The following is a 6,277-nucleotide window of genomic DNA, read 5'->3' on the forward strand; positions in this document are numbered from 1 at the left end:
TATTTTAGAGTTCACTTGAAGAAAATGTGTGTGAGCGTCTAAGGTGCGAGCATATGTGCTGTCCCTCCCTGTAAGAGCGCTTCGGAGGTTGAAGTGGCGGCGGAGATTTGAAAGCTAATCTCCGGCTTCTAGAGCTCTGGCATCTCGATTCTCACTCTCTGCCTTGGAACCCCACCTGGTGGACAGTTGTGGTACTACAGATTCAGGGGGAAGCAATTCCTGTTCCTCTGGCCCTCAATCTCCCTTCCTAGTGGAAGATCAGCCTTGAAGAGCCTGCGTGTAGGCTCCCAGAGGGCTCCTCTCCCACCCTAGTGCCCTCAGGCTTCCACCTCAGACGGCTTGGGGCCCAGATATTCACAAAGCTCCTGTCGGGACCACTGTAGCCCCAGAAATACAGAGCTGGGGCATGCCCTCACAATAGGAAGATTTCACAGGACAGTCAACTGGACTGGGCACCCAGGAGTGGTGAGGCCAGCCCCACCTCGCTCCCCATGTGGGGCTGAAGTTCGGTGATACTGGGGCTTGGGGAATTGTTGAGACCCCACTATTTTGGAGACCCCTAACAATCTAGCCTGACCCCCAGACACAGCACTGGCCTCAAGGTGGTAAAATGGGCAAGATGACCTTGGGGAACCCACCCGCAGAGGCATCTGTCTCTGAAAGATGGACACACACACACACACACACACATACACATCTGTGAAACGGTGGACACATAGTCTTACCGAGATACAAAGAGATGCACAGGCAAATGGTGAGCGCACACACATATGTAGGAAGGCACACACACTCAGAGAATCATCGTCAACAAATTCACACAACACCCACCTCCCAGCCACCAACTTCAAAAGTCCACAAAGGTGTTGGCTTTGCTGGGATCACAGCCCTAGAAGCCATTGTCTTCCCCTTCCCTGCCCATACTCCTGGAGATGGCTTTTGTGCATTTTCATCCTCTCCTCCCATTCAGCAGCAGAGCGGGAGTCAGGAGGGGGCCTGGGGAAGTCATTCCGAGTCCTTTCTGCTCAGGCACCAAGTGGGGTCGTGGGGAATGTCCACAGGGACAGCACGGCCCCACAACAATAGTTGCTGGATTTCCTAATTGGAACCATCCTTGCTGAAATCCCAACAAGCACTTAGGACAAAAGAGAAGAAAAGCCACGGTGGTGTGATTTTCTAAGACGTGCCAGAGATGCTGGGGAAGGAGGAATGCTAGGTCTGTGCAGTAGGCTTGCTGGGAGTGGCCAGGACAGAGAAGGGTCAGCAACCATCTTCGCCAGTCAGATTCCATCAGAGGACATTCCTTCATCCACCTCGGATGGACTTCTGACCCTGGCCCCAGACCTCAGTCTGACCCATCATCCTGACCTAAAACAAGCCCCTGAGCCTAATTCCAAATTGACCCTTAATCCTGGTCACAGATTCACCCTGCCCCTGGCCCCAGACTGAACCCCTGTCCTCTCAAACATCACCCAACCCCTCCTTTGGCCGAAGGAATGTGGCTGGCCCCTTGTGGACTGCCCCAAAGGTGGGTCACAGCTCAACCCATGAGGCTCAGGGAGCAAGAGTGGGCTATCAGACAGAATATTTTTCTCATTCTGGCCTGCATATGATCTGCCCTTTCCCCAAAAGCATCCCTCTCCCTCCAGGCTGGCTGGAGGAGTTCACAGGAACTCCTGCAGACTCTCTCCCTGACCCCCATCTACAATCCTTTCCCCAGGGCACATCCAGGGCTCCAGCTATTGCCTGCAGTGCTCTGAAGCTTTGGCTCACAGCTTGTGTCTCATATCCCCGTAGGCCTTCAGGCACTTGGAAATCAGTCAGAAAAGACTGGGGATCAGTCATGGCGATGCTGGTTCAGATGGAGTTCTGCATGGATGAACTTTGCAATGCTTGGCAGAACGGGCGGGGAGAATATGGAGGGCAGGCTGCAGGCACTCTTGGAATATGCAGACAATGGGCAAGAAGCAACCTCTACACCTTCTTCCTGGGCTCAGAAACCACCCATTCACAGGGGAAAGTCTGCCCCAAGGCCTGCTCCTCATCAGAGCACAGAGCTCCCCAGGAGTGTCCAGGACTTTCTATGCCCAAAGGAATGGAGGCATTGTACCTTTCAAATCCCTTTTATATGTGTGCAGTCCATAAGAGTCCACAAATCTCTTCTGCTCTTTTATTTCACCTCCATGTAGCCCCATGAGATAAAGCTGATTTTAGATATTAGATATATATATAGATATAGATATAGATATAACTTTTCGTACTGATAAGAAAACTGAGGCCCAGAGTGCCCCCCCCCGCAATCCCCATTGTGTTGTCCTACTCAGTCCTCCCCCAAGGAAGCACACAGCCCTGTGAGACTTGAGATCCTGTCCTCAGGGCAGCTGCCCCTTTGTTTAATGTCCATTCTGACCGTTCAAGCTGACAAAAGAGGGAGTTGTCAATTTTACATTCAATTTTGCATAGTTTGGGCCTGAATTTTTAGAAACTTACACTTAATTACTTTCTTTTCCCTAAAACTACCTCTGCTTCCTCCAACCAGAGCCAAAAGCTAACAGTGACCAGAGAGCAGAGACCAGGGGGCAGTGGACAGGAAGCAGAGCTGGTATTCAGGGGTCTACAGAGTTTATGCAAAGTCTTCTAGGTCTCCCACTCGGACCATGGTAGTCTAGCCGGAGGGATAAAGCTCAGAATTTCACCTCAGGGTGTTCTGTCTGCTCTTTGCCCCATCCTGTCTTACTGGCAACCAGGAGTCCTGGGAAATCAGCTTTCCACTCCCATCCCCCTCTCCGGGCCTCAGGCTGGTCCTCATTTCATCCTAAGACCTCTTAGTACATGGCTGCCTGTGGCAAGGCCCCTTTCCTGAGAAACCTCAAGTCCAGCGGGGCAGCAACCTTCTGTTTCCTGCGTAGGAGAGGTCCCACCCCGGGACACCGGCTCCAGCTCAGATATGTTCCTCCACTGCCTCTCCAGAATTGCAGCAGAAACAGCTACTCCAGCGGTGCCCTTTTGGCCCTGGATCCCAACTTGTGGCCCCAGATACTCATCCCCGAGGCCTGTTTGTCCACCTTCTCCCACTCTATGCCCTCCTTCCGGCAAAGCCGGCAGTGCCCCTCCAGTGCCCAGTCCTCAAGGACAGTTTAGAGGACGCTCCCAGACTGTGGCCCGGCTATTTTGAAGGGGGGCGGGCGCGGAGAACCCTCCTGTCCAGGCTGGTTAGGGGTGGAGAGTCAATCCAGCTCGGCTTGAAAATCACCTCGGTGCCATGAATGCTGCCTTTCTAGAGACCCCGGGGAAGAGAATCCTCGTCCGTCCCCTTTCCTCTCGGTTTCAGAGGCTCTGAGGCTGTTGTTTAGAACACTAACAGACCCCTTCCAAACCACCACCACCTGCCGGAGTCCCACCCGGCCCAGCCACCTCTTTGGAGGCGCCATCCTGCTATTCGTGATGCTGTGGGAGCCGAGCTGATTCTGGACTCCAGTTATTTATTTCTTAAGGGTTTCTCTCTTCTTCTTTGTCCTTTAGTGTGATTGCTCCCATCCCACCCCCAGGTATCCCGTTGTCATTGGCTGTCTAGATTTTTTTATTTTATTTTTTAATTTCAGATTTGTTTTATAGATAACGACCCCCGTCCAAGGGTCTCTACCTGCCAGTGTCCGATGCAGGCACAGCCTTGCTCCTTACTCCCAACCTCCCAGAGACCACCGGCTAGGAGAGCGCCCCTCACCCACCCTCTTGCCGCCCTGGGAAGGGGAAGCCCTTGGGAAAGAAGTTTGCTGCTTTCTCCTTTCCCTGAATAAGGAACGAGCCTCATCCCAGAAATCTCAGCTTCAGAGACGTGCCCCAGAAGGAATTTTAAAAAGAAATGGAAGTACCCCCACCCTCCCCCATTAGAGCCCCCATACCCAGTCCTTTTCCTTCCGCCCCACACCCAACCCAGAAGAAAGCAACCCAAAAAGGGACTTGCCGATGGAGAGAACGGGGTAGGTGCGAGGAACGCAGCTGATAGCTGTGTCCAAATCGGCACTGCCTGGAAAAGTGTAGCCTGCCTGGTGGCGATGGGACACCGGCAGTGCCCCAAGCTGGCTGTGGCTGGCAGGGACACTGCCGCAGCGATGGCGTTCCCTCTGGCCCTGGGAGCCAAGAGCCCTTTATAGCCTGGGACCTGCCCTGGCACCGCCCACTGGGCGGTTGCAACCAGGCCTGCAACTAGGGGAGTCGCGGGGAGCTGGGAGGGCATCCGCCCCAGGACCCCAGGGCCAGGCCCCCACGCACAGTCTCTGGGATTCAACCTCCCCTCCCATCCCAGGCAACTCTATGTCCTGGTATGTGCATGAGACTGTGTGTGTGTGTGTGTGTGTGTGTGTGTGCGTGCGCTCGTGCTTAAACGTCCATTCAAAGACCTCAGATCTCTTTCCCTCAGCCTCTTTCTCTGGCAGTAACAGTTTTTGAAAGGATGGGGAGAGCAGTGTGTTTCTGCTCAGTTTATCAAATTACACTCAGTGACAAAGGACTGAAGTGCATTTTCTTGAAGGCTTGACAATTGGGATCCAGGAAGAGAAAAGAAAGCATGACAGAGAACCCAGAGCTTTTGTGGAAGGTAGAACACCGATATGAAAGGCAGGGGATGTGGTTGGGTGGCTCTCAGTGAATTTGCCTTCATGTGGTTTGGTGTTAAAAACTGCTCCCCCCCACCCTCAACCTAAGCTGCACAAATCCCACGGATCCCAGAAATTGCAAGATTGTTGATTTTTAAAAGGAACACTGTTCATTTTCACATGGGCTGAGTCAGACAAGCTGGAGCGCAGCTTCCTCCCTCCAGGACTCTCCTCCCAGCCCCCCTGCCAGGGAAACCTTTGCTGCTCAGAGAGGCGCAGTGCCCTTTGTAGCCCACCCCACCCCACCCCACCCCCGGCTCAGCCTGTGCAGCCAGCTTGTCTTTAGGGGTCTAGTTAGGAGAGGGACAGGCGCACTTTTCCTCGCCAAAGTGCTGTCCTGCACCCGAACACTGAGGATGGCTCGATGGAGGATGGACTGTGGAGGCAGCCTCAGGCCCGAAGCAGGGCACACGGGGGCACTGGAACACTTGTTTCCATTCTTTGGGGGCAAAGGGCAGCAACCCAAGGCACCAGCCTTGGACGCAGAACAACACGCCTGACAGAAAATACGCCCTCATCCAGAGCTTGGAGACAGTGCCCGAAACGAGCCCACCCCCTACCCTGCCTTCCCATTCCCGGCTGGCTTTTGTTCAGGAGTCAGACAGCAGACAGGGAGGCTGACTGACCAGCCACCTTGTCCAGAGAGCTCAGAGACAGAGAGAGCTAATCTGAGAACCTCGCTGGCAGAGCCCTCCACCCCAAAGCACGTCCTCTTGCACGAGCCATGGCTCCTGCTGACTCTCTGCCAGAAGGAGACGGAGAGGCAGAGTGGGGAGGCTGTGTGGTTTGTCCCACTCAGCACCCCCCACTCTCTCCTCACGCTTACACCCGCGCCATCCCACCCCAGCTCCGTGCTCACTGGGGTCTCGGCTGCTGCAGCTTTCCTTAGTTTCCTCCCCAGACGCTGATAGGGTGGCCGAAGAGAAGAGATGGCCCTGGTCTAACTGTTCTGATGGCCAAGGCTGTTCTAGCCCATGCCTGCGGTCCCTCCAGGCTCTCACTTTGTCCCCGTGCCCAGGCCTGACCACTCGGGAGGTACTGGGAAGTTCCTGGGAGGACTTTGGCCCTCTAACACACTCTGTTCATCAGCGTCCCCCCCCAAAACTCTCTGCTTCCTCTTCCAGTCAAGCCTCAGCACCAGGCCCTGGCGTCCCACCTCCTGCAACTAGATGGCCGGCCATATGGAAAATCTCTGCCTTTCTTAGTTTCCCCCCCACTGGTTTCATTCTTTCCTCGCAATCCTGCTTTCCAGATCCATTCTTTCTTTGTGCTGGCGAATAGGCAGGGGGCTTGGTAGCTAAGAACAAGGGTTCTGGAGTCCATTAGACCTACAGGCACCAAATCTGCTCTGCCGCTTATTCACAGAGCACTCTACTCGCCCCGTGTGAGCCTCGGGGCTTCTCCAGGGGGGCGACTGGGTTAGAAGGGAATGAGAGCGGGGCCAGGGAGACCTATCAGGAGGCTGGGGATAACTCAGGACATAGTAATAGTTCTAACGATTGTGATAACAATAGCAAGGTAGTAATAGGTAACACTTGGTTAAACATTTCCTATGTGCCTGGCACTTTTTTAAGTGCTTCGGATATCTTATTTCGTTGAATCCTCACAGTGACCCCAGGAAGTGG

The sequence above is a fragment of the Prionailurus bengalensis genome, chromosome A3 (genome assembly GCF_016509475.1).
Source record: "Prionailurus bengalensis isolate Pbe53 chromosome A3, Fcat_Pben_1.1_paternal_pri, whole genome shotgun sequence".
Lineage (NCBI taxonomy): Eukaryota > Metazoa > Chordata > Mammalia > Carnivora > Felidae > Prionailurus > Prionailurus bengalensis.